The sequence below is a fragment of the Seriola lalandi genome, unplaced genomic scaffold (genome assembly GCF_002814215.2).
Source record: "Seriola lalandi dorsalis isolate HSWRI2012SDOR001 ecotype SW California unplaced genomic scaffold, Sedor1 jcf7180002054585, whole genome shotgun sequence".
Classification (NCBI taxonomy): domain Eukaryota; kingdom Metazoa; phylum Chordata; class Actinopteri; order Carangiformes; family Carangidae; genus Seriola; species Seriola lalandi.
Window position 1 is genome coordinate 2,878,791 of NW_019525138.1, and position 19,264 is coordinate 2,898,054.

The following is a 19,264-nucleotide window of genomic DNA, read 5'->3' on the forward strand; positions in this document are numbered from 1 at the left end:
TGAATGGACGGAGTTGGAGACGGCGAGAAATGAAAAGAAAGTTTAGTGATTGCCAGGCCCTGATGAACTCTCATCAATCTTATCCACACACACACACACACACACACACACACACACACACACACACACACACTTACTTACTAGCTGTGGCTCCTTACCTGCCTGATGAGACAGAGTAATGAAGGATATGCCCTCAAATAAAGATGGCTGACTGTGAACTCACACACACACTAACACACACAGTAGTATTATTGTACTCTTGAGCTCCGACATTAACTTCCTGTAATATATCCCTTCACCAAACCAAACACTCTGTGATCTGATGGGCGGATATGACAGTTTGGGACGTGTGATATCAGCAAAACAAAACAACAACAAACCAAAACAAGCATAAAAAAACAAAAGATCTTGTAGCAACATCTGCTTCAAAGTTTGATTATTGGGTCTGAAAAATAGTTTTTGTTTAATTGTTCTTTTATAGTTAGCCTCAGGAAGCCCCATAGAAAATGCACCAGTAATAATATATAAAGGTAAACAGTTTGAAAAACCTTCAGATAAATAATAAATCAGATTTTTTAGTCGTTCGTCGGAGTTTGTTTTTCAGTGGAATAGGCTCTTTGTTGCCTGTTGAGACTGTTTTCTGCTCTCGAGCCTCACCAGGCAGTAATGATGGTGTGTTTAATTTGAAGTGAGAAGTTGGAGCGCACAGTCTTAACGGAGCTATTTGTAAGTTTTGTCTTTGCTACATAGGCAACATTAGCATTAACAGCGTTCACTTACCAGTCTAGAAGACGTGAGTTCCACATCAAACTTGTCAACAGCCTACGGGATAAATAAAGTATCTATCCATCCGTCCATCCATCCATCTTTTATTAGTACCAATACTTTAAGGATGACAGTGTTTTAACAAAAGCCATATTTTCATTGAGTTGCATCAATGTGCGACAGTGTGTGTCTGCAGCGCTCTGCTTCCGCTCCTGTATAATGAACATGTCAACTGTTTTTTTTCTCTCATATGCGAGATGCAATATGAGACGAAACAAGACAAATTGTTGCGAATATAAGTGAAAATACATATCTAGGGCTTGTCAACAAAGAAGTGCAAAAAGCAAAATATGGCGTTATTTCGGTTACATAGCTGAAAATCAGGGCAAGCCCATGGACACCACAAAGCCTGTCTGTAAAAGATGCTTTAAACCCACACAGACCAAGAGAAGCAACACGTCCAACTTGGCAAAGCATCTCGCCGACAGACATGCCGCCCTGTTTAAAGAATTCAAAGAACGACGAGGTTAGCGAATGTGATAGAAAATAATTATATCATGCCCTCAAATATAAGTCAAACAAGTGCGATTTATTTTGTGACAAGCAAACCTTTTCATAATTTGAGTTTGACGAGGTGATTAAGGGCAATGATTACTGTTTATTTTGGCTTTGTCTTTTTAGCTAACTTACCAATGTGTGCTCTATATGCAAACACTAGCTTCACACTGGTAACGTTAACTTTACCAATTACTTTCAAGCTGCTAAAAAATCAGGCGTTCACAAGTCTGCAGATCAATATCACCAGTTATAAATGATCAATTTGTACTGCTAATGGTAATCATGGCATGTACATTTTTGTCAATGATATTTTTCTATTAATAAGACTATGACCTTAATCTAATTATTTACAATAATCCAATTATTAATGTTCCACTAATTCATGGTCAAAAACACACCTATGAAAAAACAAACGAGAAAACACTTAACAGCACATGAAAAAAAATGTTATTTGATTTGACTCCTGCAGCTCGCTCACTCCTGAAGAACACAGGTTTTCTTGCAGTGTGTATGGGTAACAGTACATGTGTATGAGAGGGTCTCACACACAGGTAAATGACACAAACACACAAGGAGCTTACAGTGTCACACGGACACACACACTCACACACTCACACAAACACACATGCCCACCCCGTCCTCTCCTTTGACGGTCCATTAAAGCTCATTCCTGGTGTGACGACGCGGGAAGCGAGGCTATCCATTCTGCTCTCACAGTGTTGTCGGTGGAAGTTAATGATGAGGTACTAGTATGACACGATCTGTCGTTCTGCTGGGGCTCAGATGAGGGATGGAGGAGGAGGAGGAAGAGAAGGGTTTATCACCAGATTCAGACCCTTCCCGGCCGCTTCACTCCTCAGAAATTACTAGAAAAACATATCCAGCTTTTTTTTTTTTTTGGACCATTAGGAAGCAGTAATGTGTTGATTCCGGCGTTTTGCAGCAAACGGTCAGAGATGATCCAGATCAGTGTGTGGTCCAGCAGGAAGGAGTCTGAGCTCGGCCTCACCTGTGGTTGGACACAAGCCCTCGTCCTGGGCTCTGGGACCTTGAGATTCACTATTTTCTGACATTTTACAGACTAAAAGCTTCATCAATTAATAGAAAAAAATAACAGATCAATTCTGATAGATAATAAAAATGATTCTAAATAATCTCCAGATTTCTTTAGATTCAACATCCCTCTGCTGATGATCTCTGTCTGTAAAATGAAAGTCTGAAGAAAAGGAAAATACATTTTTATATGAAAGGAGATTTTTAATATTCAGAACCATTTATTGCCTCCTAAACCCCCCCCCCCCCCCCCCCCCCCCGTATCTCACTGCTGCAGAGGATCTGAGGTTTTCATCTGACTCTATCTGATCACTGTGTCTCTGGAGAGTCTCCTGTCCAAAGTTTTCAGCACTTCCTCTCTGATCAGGGAGCGCCTTCACTGATGGGAAAGAAAAGTTGTTCAGAATGAAAAAAGCATTAAAATACTTACATTATAGCACAGTATATGGCCAGAAGTATATGGACACTCCTGCTCAAATAGAAAAACCTTCATCTTTTTGTCTCTTTTTCTGTTTGAACATGACAAACCCCCCTTCCTGTGCACGAAACCAGCGCCATAAAGAACTAGAACTGGATTTCCTAGTTTGTTATGGAAGAATTTGACTGGCCTGCACAGAGTCCTGACCTCAACCCTCTGTCAGTGTTGGACCTCACTGATGGTTTTATGGCTGAATGGGAACAAATCCCTGCAGCAGCGAAGAAGAAGAGTGGAGGCTGTTGTGGCAGCACATCAGTGAACATGGTGTCACAGTCACATGTTACTATATCACATACGGCTGCAGTTTTCTAGTGTCCACATATTTTGTTCTGGTGTCCACATATTTTTGGACATATAGTATAGTGAACAGGCGGCTATGATCGGAAGGTCGGTGGTTCGATTCCCGGCTCCTCCAGTTTGCATACAAAGTGAATGTGGCTCGTAGTGTGAAGCGCTTTGTGTGGTCAATTAGACTAGAAAACAGTTATGAGTGTAATCTATTTACCATTTACCACAATGTGTATTTATGATGTCTCATAGTTGTATCTCTCTCATCTAAACAGCATATTCTGTTTGGATATTCAAAATTTGGCCTCAGTCTGAATTTTGCATTTTCCGAATAAGACATGAAATACACACATGTTATACTTTGGACATGTAAACAGCACATTTGTGTCAGTTTGGCTTTTTACAGCAGTTTGCGGCACATGGCCTCTCGCCTGTTTAGTCAGGTCTGTGTGGTTTTTTTGTTTCTTTTTTTTTTTTATAATTAAGGTTTTTATAATTTCAGACATGGCACAGAACATGGTACAAAATAGCTCATGAAGTACAAGATGCAGAAGAATAAATAAATCAATGAATAAATCAGACAGTTGAAAACGTACCTATATTTTAACATTTTGAAAGACTTAGATATCGACAGGTTTTTGGATATTCAACAACAATCTCTTCATCAGAGTTAATCATCGTTTGCACGGCTGCATGTAAACAGGAATATTATATTATTATTATAATTATTATGCAAATATTAGTTTTCATTTGCCGTGTAAACAGCTCAGTGGAAATATTGTTGAAATATTTTTGGAATAAGGACAAAAAGCTGAATATTTTACATAGTGATGATTCAGTGACCTTCATTTTATCATCATTGGTGGCAGGGCTGAAGGGAAATATCTTAAAAACTAACAACTACTGAATGGAGATAAAATATACTTACCATATTTTTATTTCTATTTGTAAATAAAGTCAAATATAAAAAAAATGTATAAATTTAAAGCCCATAGCTAATTTTAAGGTTAATTAAGAAGCGATAACTGTCACTGTGAGGTTGTCTGAAGGACAATACTGTGTGTTTTGTGCAGCACTGTGAGAAAGGAGGAGGAGGACGGCAAGAAAATAAAAGACAAACAGATGGAGAGATAGAAACAGAAGGAAGGAATATTTCTCCTTCAATCTTCTTCAACATGTACCACATTCCTCTGGGCTTTGTTTCACCTCCTCACCTCCACGTATCACAGCACAGGACGCACGCACTCGTTTACTTTAATCACCAGTGGTTTAATTAACATCTCTACAGAGCAAACAAACCTAATCCATGTTTATCCTCATCCAGGAAATCATATTTTAATAATGGCAGGGTGAAACCATCTGACGGGCCTCTGCGGCCGCTCCTTGGTCCGTCCCTGTGTTCGTATCGGTGTCTCATTACACGATTGATTATTAACGAGCCTCATGTACAGATATGATACAGTCAGATTTAAGGAGTTTAGTCTGTTTATGAGTTCAAGACCTTTATACAGTGTCACAACCGTGATTTTATTGTTAAATGACCTTTTTGTTCTACCTTATAAAACTGTATTTGTGTGTGTGTGTGTGTGTGTGTGTGTGTGTGTGTGTCAGGATGAGCCTCAGGGTGGAAGTATGTCTATGTGTGATGAGGATTTATTGATTTTAAATCTTATGACAGATTTTACACGTTCAGAAGAAGACAAGGTGCATGTTGTTTGACATTTCAGCTCATCAGACACGATCATCGTAGTCTTATTCAAACAACCTGCAGGGGGCAGAGCTCTGATACAGCTTCATTTATAATGACACAAAGTCAGTGGAATTGAACTTTGATGAACCATGACACAGGGATTTGGACCAATAGGAATCATTGTGGTGCCAGAGCAAAATGAATGAGCTATTATATGATTGTAAGAAAATATAGACACACGTGAGTATTGCACGCATGCATTATTTTGTGATATTGATTCTCAAAAGCTAGATTTTTTTTTAATTAATATTGTACAAAGATTGGTGGCAGACATTGGTTCATTTTCAACCCTGACTGCTAGATGGCAGTGTTGTTATCTTTAGCCAGCCATTTGACTCTTTTACTCCAACATAACAACGTAAACTGAGACGGGAAGTAGCGTGAGGGTGCACCACTAACTTTAGCAAACCTAGCTAACAGGTAACATTACCACCGACTGCTGAATCTGAAGGCATTAGCTCCAGATGTGTACAGATTAATTGTTTGGTCTACAAAACATCATTAATCCAAAAAAAAAAAAAAAAAACTGTTTATGAAGATTTAGGATAAAAAAAAGTCCCACATTTGAGAAGCTGAAACCATCAAATGTTGGCATTTTCCTCTGGTTGATTTATCAGTAAGTACATTGGCAGAAACTTAAAACATTTTGACAATCAATCATTTAAGTTATTTATTGGGAAAAATGATCAGTTTCAGTTCAGATAACACACTGATCATTGTGTGAGTAATAACTGCTGGTGACTCTTGTCTTTAAGCTCCGCTAAAACTGTGGACTTAAATTTGACTTCTTCTTTTCCAGCCCTCCGTCTTTTGGGTGATGAAGTAATTGACTTGGTTACCATGGTAACCTGCCACTCAGCTGCAGTCACACTGCAGCAGAGCGCCTTCTTTAAAGTTGCTCCACAACTCTGTAAAGCCCTCTGCAGCAGTATGTCCTCCTCCCTCCATTTTTCTAGGCACCAAATTGTTTTTAAATGCTCCGTCTCTTCCTCTTATTGCTTCTTTAATACTCTGTTTGTGAGCCTGTGTTCTACGTGTCATCTTGCCCTGATGAATCCCATTACTTCTGCCACGGCGAGGGCCTAATTTCCCTACGGGGATCACTCAGGTTTCATCTCATCTCATCTAAAGAGCGACATTGTTGCAGCCCTCCGTTGGTTTTTACGGCGCTGATGAGCAAGATGCTCGTCCACTATTTGGTAATTGTGTAAAGCAGCAGATTTGAATCCTCTGCTGTTATGTCTTGTTTTCTACTCCTTTTATTCACCGGGTTATATGTTTGTCTTTAGATGTCTTGGCTCGCCCTGAAGTATACTGTTATTTTCAGGATGAGAGGGGTTCTTTTTTTAAAGCTCCATATTTTCTTCTCCTATGTTTTATTTGAAGTGTCGACCCATAAGGGTCGATATATTTGTGGTTTTAAGATCCGAAAACCATCTCAGTGTAGTTTTACATCTCCTCTCTCAGGCTTCTGTCTGGAACTCTAGTAACAACAGGTCAGTGAGCCAATCAGAAGAGAGGAGGCTCTGAGCCGCTCTTCTGATTGGCTGACTGCTTTTTTGATTGGTCAAATAAAAATATAGCAGATTTCAGGTAAACACTCAGAGAAACCAAATCCTGCAAGGTTAGCTGGTGGGTCCAGGTGGGCGGGGCTTGGGGCATAGCTGAAGCAAAGATCCTCTATACAGAAGATACCACATTACAGGCAGCGCAAAAGGTATGAAATGGGACACAGTTCCGGTCTCTATCAAGCCAAGGCACCTGGCATGAAATTTGACAGTAGCTAATATTAAAATCTATCCCTGTCTAGACTTACCTCTCTGCATCCTTTGGGAAAGAAAAGACAAATTAATTTTTCTTGTTATTACAGCCTGTTGCTGCACAAAGCTCTGGCATTTTTTAACACTATGTGATGGATTACTTGTCCCTGCCAAAAGAATACAACAATAGACGACACAACACGGATACAGCTCCTTTATCTACTAATATCTGATCAGACCAGTACAAAGTCATGTCAGTTTAATAGGCTAATAATCTGTTTTAGCAATTGTTAAGCAATGAAACACATTTTATTTAAGTTTTAAAGCTTAATCCATGGTTTCACGTATAAGTAAATCAATCCAAAAATAACTCTGGTCCATCTAAACATCTGGTTATCGGCTGGCAAACGATATCAGCAGTTGACAGATCTCGTGAGAGTATGGCGCTGAGACAGAGGCAGGTCTCCAATAAAGTTCATTCTCTCCGGATTTGTTCGTCTGAAAAATGTCATTTTGATGTCCAAATGTTCTGAAGACGTGTGGCTTGTGAAAAATGAGCAAGTATTTATTTCGGTGACTATGGAGCGAAAGAATCTGTGATCTCGTTCACTTCACCAATTGGAATGAATCCACTTGGACCTGCTTCTGGTCTCCTAAAGGGGCGGGGAGGTGGCACAGATACAGGAAATAATCAGAAATGAAACGTCTCATTTTCTCTACTGTCTCTGACTGAAGGCGGTGCTTTTTGTGACATCACAAAGTTCCAGAAGTCCTTACAGCTGATTTTAAGGCTCAGTTTCTGAATACAGGCTGTGTGCATTTCTCTGTGGACTTGGGCTTTGATACTTTCACAGTATTAATATAGAACCTAGACTTGCTTTATAACCACACAGCATATATATCAGATTCAAGCAGCAGAACTACAGCTGTCACATTTAGGATGAAGCTGTGTTTTGTGAAGTTCTTGTTTCTCTATAACATGGTCTAGGATTATACAATTTGGACTCCATTTAATTTTGAATTTGTCCATCCATAAAAAAGTCACAGCCCTGGTACCTGGATTAGTCTGTCGGCGGCGGCTGTGTCTCAGCAGGTTGTGTCCGTATTTCACTACATCATTGGGCCCAAATTGTTCCCAACGGACTGGCCAGCAGCTCCGATGACATCAGTGCGTGTGTGTGTGTGATTGAATGGGCGAATTAGAGGCAAATTGTGAAGCCCTTTGTTGGTTAAGGTTGAAAAGTGCAGTAAGTGCAGTCCTTTTACCGTTTTCCCAGCAGCACAAACAACAATCAGCCGGACGTCTTGTGGACTGTCGTCTACAGACATTAGAGAAACCAAGGTGATTGATTTTGACCGAGATTATGACTGTGCTAAGAAAGTAGAAGACTTTTAATGCTCAATAGCTCAATCAGGAGCGTTTATGTTTAGGTTTGAAACAACCTGACATGTCATCCTGGATCAAATGAATTTCCCAGAAAATTGAGGCTGAAGTGACCGGATCTCATAAAACCGGATATAAAAGACAGTGAGTGGTTATTTAGACACTTAACTGACATGGTGTGAGCAACACACACTCTTTCATACCATGTTTCCATCTCCTTCTGTCGGGGAAAATGAGAGCCCTGTGTTAGTGCTGCTGTGTTTAACCAGCCACTTTATGGGAGGAAAACACTGGGAAGCAATTATACAGAATAAACCAGACTGGCCGTGTAATAATTACTCCACATCCCAGGACATGAGACAGAGCAGCCATCCAGGTCTGAGGCAAATGAAGTGGGATATTCAAGCACCTGAGCTGAATCCCAATCACGTCATTTTCCACAGCGTCAAGGACCCAAACACATCAGCTGCTGGTGATTAAATATTATCTAAGATAGTGTTTCCCATCTGCGGACCTCACAACCCCCCTCCTACCCCTCCTGGTTTTCAGGTCAGCTCTCTGATCAGAGACTGATTAATACCTGAGATGGCGGGTGAATGAAATGAGGCATTCTGGGAAGCAGGTTTGTTGTTGTGTATTTTTGGTTTCTTCAGCTTTTTGTGCCAGAGCACAATCACACAACGTGTTCCTCAGCAGCTTGTCTTTGTTTCAGTTTAATGCTGGACACAAAACAGCAAACTGATTGGAGTTGTTGTGTTGATTTTCCTCCAGCTGCTTGGTCTCAGTCAACAAACCGCTCCTGATTCAGTGTCTCTTCCTGTCTTTCTTTAAAGCCAGTTTTTCTGCAAGCTTCTATTGATTCTACACATATCTACAAGTGTCCCCTCATCCAGCATGTTAAAGGTTTGTTCAATGAAAAACATTTATTCTCTTTATCTTATCTATCTAGATAAGTATTTGAATATCTGTCTGTGAAGGAAGACACGTCAGGGACATGGTTTATCTGCCACAGTCTGGACGTCTAACTTAACTTGAATATAAAGAATCACCTCAATTATTAACAGATTTTCAAAATTGTTGCTGATCGATTTTCTGTCAGTCGACTAAACTTTGGACCAAGCCTCACTCAGGTCCCAGGTCAGTTTGGTTAAAGTATAAACACTTTTAAAGAGAAATTACTGCATACGTGAAAACTGTACTTTAATGAAGGTTCGTCAATCTTATATCTTGTTACTTTGTCATATGATCTACTTTTCAGATGATTCGTACATTAAAACTTTCAATATTTAGATATTTAAATTTGAAATTTCAGAGGGAAGCTGGGTCCAAAGTTTAGTCGACTGACAGAAATTCAATCGGCTAACCATTTGGAAAATCAGTTAATGATTAACAAGACTGTCAAAATCATCTCTGGTTCTCTGTCTTCTTTGATTCACCTGATTGTCAGGTGAATATTTTTGGTTGCCTGACATAATATCACCATGTTTCTTTGTTTTCTGACATTTTATAGACTGAACCATGAAATAATGAATGAATTAATCAAGAAAATAATCAATAGACCAATCAGCTGCACCGTTAACCTCTCCTTTTCCAAACTTTCAGTAACTCAGAAGCTTATATTTTTATGACACTGCGACATGACACTGATACATTTCCCTAAAGCGAACAAATGATGTGACGATCAATCACTGTCACCTGAGCTGAATCTGATTATGAGTGTGTGGTCCTCGTAGTGTGATGCAGTGCCTCTGCTCTTTCTCTCTGTAGGTTAATTCACTAATTAAACTAATTGATCACTAATTAAAATGAAAATGAGTTTGATAACAGGACTGACAACATGTTTGCTTCATGTTACGAGACACAAGTTCATCGATCGATGCACAGATACGTCCTCTGAAAACCACAACATATTTTTATATCTCTTCATGAATGTGTTTTATAACTTGTTTTATTTGTTGCCTGCAGTCGTGTGTGTGTGTGTGTGTGTGTGTGTGTGTGTGTGTGTGTGTGTGTGTGTGTGTGGGGGGGGGGGGGGGGGGGGTGTAATTCCAGCAGAGCGTCTCGGCGCCTCAGGCAGTGTGAAGAAAAAGATCAATCAGATTCACTACCTGCAATTACTTTTAAATGCGTCAACAGTCGAGAGGCAGCGGGTGTGAGGACTAATGATCCACACTCCATCTTATTAATAATAATAATTACATGCAGCAGATTTTTATTTATTTATACCTTTTACAGGAATAATGAAAGTGAGTGATGTTCATGTTCGGAGTGAGATTGGTGGAGCTGCTGGAGTCGACCACAGCTGGGTACTTTTATTTTGAAAACAGGACTAAATCAGAGCAGCAGCTCCTCACTCTGTGTTCCCTCCAGACTTTGGCTGCAGACTGTTGGTCTTGTTTTTACTTGTTTTATAAGGTTTTCTCTCATCATCTGAAGATGGGATTAAACTTCTGCAGAGATGCACATGAGCGACTTTGAAACCCCACACCAGGAACTAGGGGCGTCCTGATTGATCGGCTGATTTTCATTATACATACATGATCAGTAAATTGGAGTTAATGCTTAAAATTGATCACCTGATTATGATGGCAGGATGGCTGCCTTGGTGCTGCGCTCTCTATTACTTTCCTTGTTTTTGTCTATTTGTTGCATCTTTAGCTATCAGTCCCTCATACATTACAGTCGAGAGGAACTCTTAAACATCAGGAAGTCAGTCGGTCAAATTTTTTCGGCACCTCTAATTGAACAAGACAGTTTTTCTGAGCTTCTCGCTGGAGGAGCAGCAGCAGCCCTCTATGGGATTTGTAGGAAACGCAGAAGTGGTGAGCTAGCCGGAACGCTCGTTAACCTGCGACTACGGGGATATCAGACAACACTCCCATACATACACCTGACCAATGTCTGCTCTCTGGCAAACAAGATGGACGAACTGCTTCTCCTTAACAGAGCAGACAAAGACTTTTGAAGATCTGCCGCCCTGTGCTTTACTGAAATGTGCTCCGTGAGCAGTGCTGAAGAACACTTATCACTCTGTCCCACAAGCAGCCCTGGGGCTCCCTGATCACTGACTGGTCCATCTTCTACCAACCTACAGGCCTGCAGGGATTGGAGGGTTTTTGAGGCTACTGCAACTGATCTGGACGAACTGACTGACAATGTGACATCTTACATTAGCTTTTGTGGGGACCTGTGTGTGCCGATCTTCTGTCTGAAAGTCTGTGCTGACCTGCTGACGCTCATCTTCACACAGATCTTCAGCAAATCACTGGAGCTGTGTAAAGTACCCCGGTGCTTCAAACACTCCATGATAACTCCATTGCCAAAGAAATCCTCCATATCAGGTTTAAATGATTACAGGCCCATCGCCCTGACATCTTTGGTCATGAAATCCTTTGAGAGAACAGGCGAACAGGTCAGTGGAGGATGCAGTTATCTTAGCGCTGCACTTCACCCTGCAACACCATGACCACCCAGGGACATATGCAAGGACCCTGTTCGTGGACTTCACCTCTGCATTCAACACCATCATTCCGGAAATCCTCCACTCTAAACTCACTCGGCTCACTGCACCATCTTCCATCTGTCAGTGGATCACCAGCTTCCTGTCAAACAGTGGAGATGACAGTGGAGAAGCCCCCCTACACTGCCCCCCAACACCATCCTCAACAACACTGTTTCTACCGTGGAAAGTTTCAGGTTTCTGGGATCCACCATCTCCCAGGACCTCAGGTGGAGTACCAATATCACCTCAGTCACCAAGAAGGCTCAGCAGCGGATGAACTTCCTGCGTCAACTCAGGATTGGTTTGGGTCGGCCATCAAACAGGACAGGAACAGACTGCAACGGACCATCAGCAGAAAATATCATTGGACCCAACCTGCCCTCCATTCAGGACTTATACAAAGACTGAGCGAACGGGTAGGAAGCCTCACTACAGACCCCACACATCCTGGACAAGACCTGTTCCAGCTCCTCCCCTCTGGGCGGCGCTCAAAATCACTAAGCACCAAAACAACCAGACATGAGAACAGTTTGTTCCCACAGGCCGTCACCCTGATGAACACTTTATCAATGTAAATCACTGTAAATCACTGTAAATAACATTCAGTGTTACTCACTCAGTAATTATTTATTTATATTTCTGCACTACCTTCCATTGCACTACTACAGTAAAAATATACAGAGCAGCTGACCCACACACTCCACAGTCACGGTGTACATATTACACCGTGACTGTGGTGTATATTGTATATATTATATATTGTCTGCTCTGTCTATTTTTGTATATTGTCTATATTGTCTTTTCTTTTTCTGCACTACTTTTTACATAATGTTTATTTCTATGTTCACTTACTTTGTAAACATCTCCGGACATAACCGGAGTCAAATTCCCTGTATGTACACACATACTTCTGTTTCTGTGGTTAATACTCGTCCGTGTGTGAGACTGATATAACGCACGCCATCTGCAATGCATGACAAAAATGATCGGTATCAGCCGATCTCACTCATAGGTGATCGGTATCACCATAAAAAAAGACGTGATCGCGACACCCCCACTGGGAACTGTTGCCGTTATGAGCCTGTAAATCTTTCTGAGGCATTGGCAGATATCTGAGGAAATGAAGCTGAAACTGATTTAAAAGATCAAATCTGTGATTTCTCCCTCTCACCTGAACTGCACCGTGTGCAGGAAATACAACTTGGTTATTTTAACTAGGTGATGTAACACAGCCTCGGTTTCTCGTGGCTTAAATGCTGTTTCGTTGAATTTAATGAAGAGAGAATTGTCCCGTCGCTCAGTTTAAACAAAGCTTTAAAGCCCCCCCCGCCCCTCCAGGGGAAACACCTCTGATGCTACATTATATTTCCAGAGAGTCCACCGCACCGACCCGGACTCTCCTCTGGCTGTGATCCTCCATCCTCCCTGCCTCCATTAGTTTGACATTCAGGGAATGTGTTGGTGGAGCAAGCAGCACCTCCTTACATGACAAATGGCTTCTATCAGCTCCCCCGTGCAGGAGGGGAAACCCCCTGCAGGCCACCATAATGCCCAGTCAGCACTCCTCTCCGTGATGAATTCTACTTCCTGGAGAGAGAGCTCTGATCCACACACACACACTGAGCGATGGCTTCCTGATCTGGAGGAACCAATCCATTTTGAGATGCGTGGATGAAAGAGATGAGTCTGAAGTTTGATCTTTAATTAACTCAGAAAAGAGGAAATCTGTCAGTTTGAGGTCTGAAGTGAATCTGAAAAGCTGTAAAGCAACAAAAAGGTTTGATAAACATCTAAAAAATATCATTTCATGCAGCAGAATCTCTTCTTGTTTCTTACTCCAGTAAATCAGCTCTAGATCCCTTGCAGCGAGCCCCCAGGTTAGTCACACTGCTTTAGCTTCATGTTTCCAGTATTTAACAGTAAATGTGATTGTCACACAGCAACACTAACTATCACATCATGACAGTGGCACGAAGGAAGACACCCAACATGGCAGAAACACAGCTTAATGACTTTTCCACTGGTGGATCTTCTGGTCTCTGCCTCGGGCGTCTGTTGTTCCTGCTGCATGTATTTCCTGTATTCACAGAAGTCAGATATGCTATAAACAAATGTAGACGAAAGTAGAAGTGAGAGAGGACCCACGGGTGGCACCAGATCAGAGGTAACACACGTGGGTTAGATGATCCCTGTCTGAGGCAAGCTGAGGCCTCACACATCTGTCTTCCTTTATGATGCTGAATGTGACACTTCACTGGAAGCTTCAGGGAAATCTGAACACTCGTTATATTTGACTTAACAGACTATATAACTGACTTTTTAATATTATTTCAAACAGAATTAAAGGCAAACTGCAGCACCTGTAAATAGATCAAAACATCTACAATACCTTTTTTTTTCCTGGAGGAAAAATTATGAAACAAAAAGATGAAACAACTCAGGAAAATGAGCAACAGATATGCAGATGATGAAAAAGTGTGCTCACTGCCATGAGAAACTATAAAACTCTCACGTAAAAGTATTTTTCAGGGTGGGTGAGTTCTTCTAACGTCTTCATGTTGTTGGCTTCACACAGTAAAATCCTCTCAGAGGTTGCATTTCCTTCAGAGTCCTGTCAGAAACTCATGAACTCGTCTTCCTCTCACAGCACCAGGAGCGGAGGTGCTGCCGCTGAGGCCTCGCTCCCTCACTGACCCGACACAACATCTGTCGTCATCTCCACCCTCATAAACCGCACAGGGCCCCGCGGCTCTTCTTCTACTGCCAAGGTTAGGACCCTCCGGCACTGTCAGCGCCCCCCCTCTGTAGGTGGGCTACACATAAGGGTTTTGTGTGTTTCCATATACCAATCAGAAAACTAATTGAGCAAGCATTTGCAAACTAATGTGCCCAAGATTTTTGTGTTGACATAGTCCCATGTGGTTGTGTTTGCATATTTCAAGCTACATCGTGGATTTTGTCGTCAGAAGTGAGACGGACTATTTTCATCCCTACAGGCCAGGGAAGCTATGTTTTTCCTGTAGTTGTTTCGACAGTATAGTTGGTGTTAAAGTGTGATTTCTAGATGTATTTTAAGGGGTTATAGTTACCTGACCTCATCCAGAACCTTCTCAAACATGTGACTGTACATCAGGGCTGGAGCAGCTGCAGAGATTTTACATGGAGACCGCAAGAGCTGTGCATTTTCTTCTGCAAGTTTCTGAAGCTGGAACGAGACATGTGAGATTGAAGACGACAGGAAGCAGGTTATAAAAAGGTCCGGTAATCAGTGACCAGGTCTCAATTCAGATGTAGAGTTATATCGAAACTAGTTTCCAAAAAATGTGCGAAAGAAAAAAAAGTTGTTTCCCTCCACTGCTGCTGTGTGGATCTGGTTCTCCAGTTGCTGCAGAAGAGGAGGAGGTCATTAAAAGATCCAGTCAAAGACGAAGGAAAAACATGTGGATAAATCTGACATCTCTGTTTGTTTCATGCATTAATGTGAGGAAGGCTCCAGCCTCCTCATCGTCGCTCCACACACAGCTGATGTTTTCATGTACGTCAGTGTTTATTCACTCAGCCTATTTCCACTGAACCTTTTTGCAGTTCACACTTCTTTGTCCACATCAGACGAGCATAAACACTTCCTTGAGACACTTTGTATTTCTCTGAATGTGATGGAAACGCTGAGCCACCAAAGCCATTTTCATCTAAACTCATATTCAGTGTTGAAACACGGTGAACTTTCCCAGCGTCGCCTGTATAACAAAGTAAACAAGAGAACGCAAACACAGACACAACAGACGGAACCACACACCTGTCTGTTGTGATTGTGATTTCAACAGGTGAAATCTGACGCTGAAGCATAAATCAAGTCCTCTGCTGTAACAACCTGTGGCAGGACACCGGTTAACCCTTCGTATGAATCCTTTTTTATCAATGGCTCCTCATGACAGTGGTTTTAACTGAGCAGTCTAACTTGTCTAAACTGAAGGATGAACAGCAGACGTCATGAGTCTTTTTTTGATCAGTCCTGTGGTTAGTTGTTGTTGTTGTTGTTGTTGTGTTTTAAACTGACAAATGACCTGTTTTGTGATTCATGTTTGAGGACTTGCCCTGAGGTTAAGATGACTGCGTTTGCTCTAATTCTCTACTGGTCCAGGGTCAGAGCTCTGACAAACTGTGTGAACCAGAAGCGTGACTTGTGTTGGTGGCGTGCTGCGCGTGTGTGCTGACGAGCGCTTTGACTCCGAACTAAAATATTAACCACGCAGACACAGAGAACATTATTTTGCACTTAAAGAATTGTGTCTCATTTCATGAGTTGAAATCTCGGTGAGGGGGAAACAGCCTCGAGGTTCACTCCATGAAAAATGGATGTGCATTAGCTAATGTAGCTAATATGAATTTAAACACGGCCCGTGGCGCTACAGCTCACCCTGGGAGTTTTATAGCAACTGGTAATTGGCAGAGACGGTGAAACATAGTACCACCACAATACCTGCTCTTTGTGTTTTTGTGGTGGGCGGCAATTATTATTTTTATCTCCTCGGGCTCTTAATTTGGAAATCAGTTTGCCTGGACTTCCTTTTTAGCTGCGAGCAAATGGCAGAGGAGGTGTAAATGATTTCACATGTGGCTTCCTGTGCTGCTGAATACGTGGATGGCTGAGAGTGTTCCTGCCCTCAGGGTTTGATCAGGTCTGCATACACGCATGTATATTTTATCTTTGTGTTATTATGAATTCAGGAGGCTGCAGGTTCCGCTGGCTCAGTGTCTGTGAGCGGCGGTGCGTCCTGTCAGCGGGCGAGTGTTTGAAGAGTGAGTGACCAGGATGTAGATGTGATGTCGGAGGAGCTGAGGCGATTAGCATTTGTCCCCTCCATGCTCTTGATTTAAACTGGAGTACCAGATATGTACTTTAGCTTTAGCTTTGGCAGTTCACAGGGAGGTGAGGTTTCTGAATGTTCCCAGTCCAGATCCGGATCCAGATCTCTGCAGCAGCTTCAATGTGAACAACGTAATCTAGAGATTGCTGGAGGACTTTAAACAGTGGAGGTGTTGCAGGGGGGAGAGGTATTCAGACTCTATATCAATAAACTGCATTGAAGAAACATAACAATAGTTTACAATAATTATATGTCATCATTTTGCATGAAGGTAGAGATTGTTTATAAACGGATCAGAAACTATCTTCAGTATATTTATATACTGTATATATTATATAATCACTGTATTATTCATCCCCTCATGGTGTTCATGTCAGCCATGTTCTGTCTGGGAGGGAGGATTGTTGTGTGTGACGTGTCCATCCTGCTGATGTAATTCTCAGTGTAACGAACTCTGATTTAACACTGAGAACAACCTGCACAGCTCCGTCAGTCTCAGCCACTATGATGTAAGAAGAATATAAGCTGATACAGTATCAGTATGAAAATTTATCTGCATTGTCTCTGACTCTGCCTTTACATGACATCAGTTTATTCCCTGTATTAACATCATATTATATAAATATAGTAACATCTAAATGTGTTGCCTGTGACCTCCGATCATTTTTTAGTAGGTTGTTTGGTAAAGTTTCTGTGCTACAGCCTAACAGTCTGCTGTGTCCTTGGTAAGAGCATCACATAAAAAGCGGAGTAGATGTTAGAGCAACAAACAGTCTGTTGCTGTAAACTCAGATTAGAGCTGTAAACCTTGAGAGGCCACAACATGGCAGGTTCTGCGGGAAGACGGCAGCGCGCACTTTCACAGCGGCTTTGTTCTGTCGAGTCACAGACATAATCAAGGACACATCACACCCAGACGACCACCTTCTCACTCCGCTTCCCTGTGGAAGGAGATATAGGTCCATTAAGACCCGAACCTCCAGACTTCTGAACAGCTTTTACCCAAGTGACATCATAGAGCTAAACTCTAACAATTGGTGCCACTCTGACTATTTATTTATAATACACGTGTATGCTATTTATGCTGTGGGTCTGTTTTGTCTTATATTTTTATCCTAACTAATCTAATTATTATTGTTTATTTATTCGTAACAGTTTTTATTATCATTATTATTATTATTATCAAGTATCTATCTGTCCGTCCATACATACATATGTTTGTGCCACTACGGAGATGCATTAAATTCCGTTTTATAGCCGTGCAATGACAAATAAAGGCATTCTATTCTATGTGTCAGTTCATTTAGTTTATAAAATGTAAATACAGAGAAAAACATCCAGGGCAGCAGTCCTTACCCCAGAGATCTTCACTTCCACATGAACTGAGAAAAACTAATTATTGAGTGACTCAAACTGGGTGACACTTTATTTTTTTTGCACTTTGTAAATGTCTTATAAAATTAAGAAATTATCAAAATAACAAATCAGCTCTACTCTAAACAAATGGGTTTCGAGACAAAAGCTGAATGACTAATGTGATGTAATAAGGTGAAGGCTCTTAGTGTAGTGCTCTTAGTGTTTCCAATAATAAATAAATAAACATGCTCCTTATACTGAGAGATGAAGGTTTGCATGTGAAGGCTGAACCTCACACAAATCTCCATCGGCTCAGACGTGTTTTGTCCTGTTTGTCATCATCACCGGAGGCTGCGACCTCTCTGTTGTCTCAGCTGCAGCTCTGACTCCCCATCTCTTCCCGTCACGGTTTTTCTTCTTTCCTCGTACAGTTCATCAGAAGTAAAAAAAAAAAGTACGAAGCCGTCAGAACGTTTCACACAGGCGGGACGTTCATCGCAGCAGCTGCACGGCCCAGCGGCGAGGCTCTGGAGGAGTGTGTGACGGTATGCGTCCTGAAATCTCAGAGAGCAGGAGAGGGCGTTAAGATGTCTGAGTCTGGACAGCGCTGTCAGAAAAATAAGACAAAGGTGGTTTTGTTGAACGGAGAAAAACAGCCAGCGATGCTCTTGTTTTCAGCAGAGCAGCAAAAAGTGTGGACTAGAAATCTGTATCTGTGACTGTCTGCAAAGAGGCGGCTGCATCAGTGAGACGAGTGTTTGCAGATTCATGACAAAGAGGGAAATGAAGTCTCCAGCTGAGTATCTGAAAGAGACAGTCTGTAACCGGGGCCTTGTTTCCTAGTTTTTATCACCACGATTACTGATTGTGTTTCTACGTGAATATTAGTGAAGTCTGTCGGAAAGAACCAACAACAGACTGATGATTTCATCTTTGATGTGGAGCTAAAAACATTAAGATTGTCCTTAACTTCGTGTGTGTCGACGTTTTTGGAAAGTCAGGACGTTTTTTTCTAGTCCTCACTTCCACACAGGCCTGGTTCAAGTTTAGGACTTGGTTTAAATCAGGTTTAGATTAAAGGTTAAGTTAAGTCTATGTGTTAGGTTTTGTCTAAGGCATGTAGTTGAGTATCTACACTAAGTCAGGGAGGTTTAAGGGGCGCAGCCTCACCTGGGCGCAGGAGGAGCAGCAGTTTCTGTGAATCATAGATTATGGTTAGGATTGACAATAGACTGTAAATAAAGGTGGTAAAGCCACTGTGACATCACCCACAGATTTCTGAAGAAGCTTGGCAGTGTCTGACAAAGATATTAAAACTATTTGTTTTGATAATAATAATAAAAATTATAGGCAGGATGACCTTGATTAATCGACTTATTGACTTAACAGTTTGGAATAAAACACAGACAAGTCCTGTGGTTGACAAAGCCATGCGGGTCCTCATAGTGTGTGTGTGTGTGTGTGTGTGTGGGTGTGGGTGTGGGTGTGGGTGTGGGTGTGGG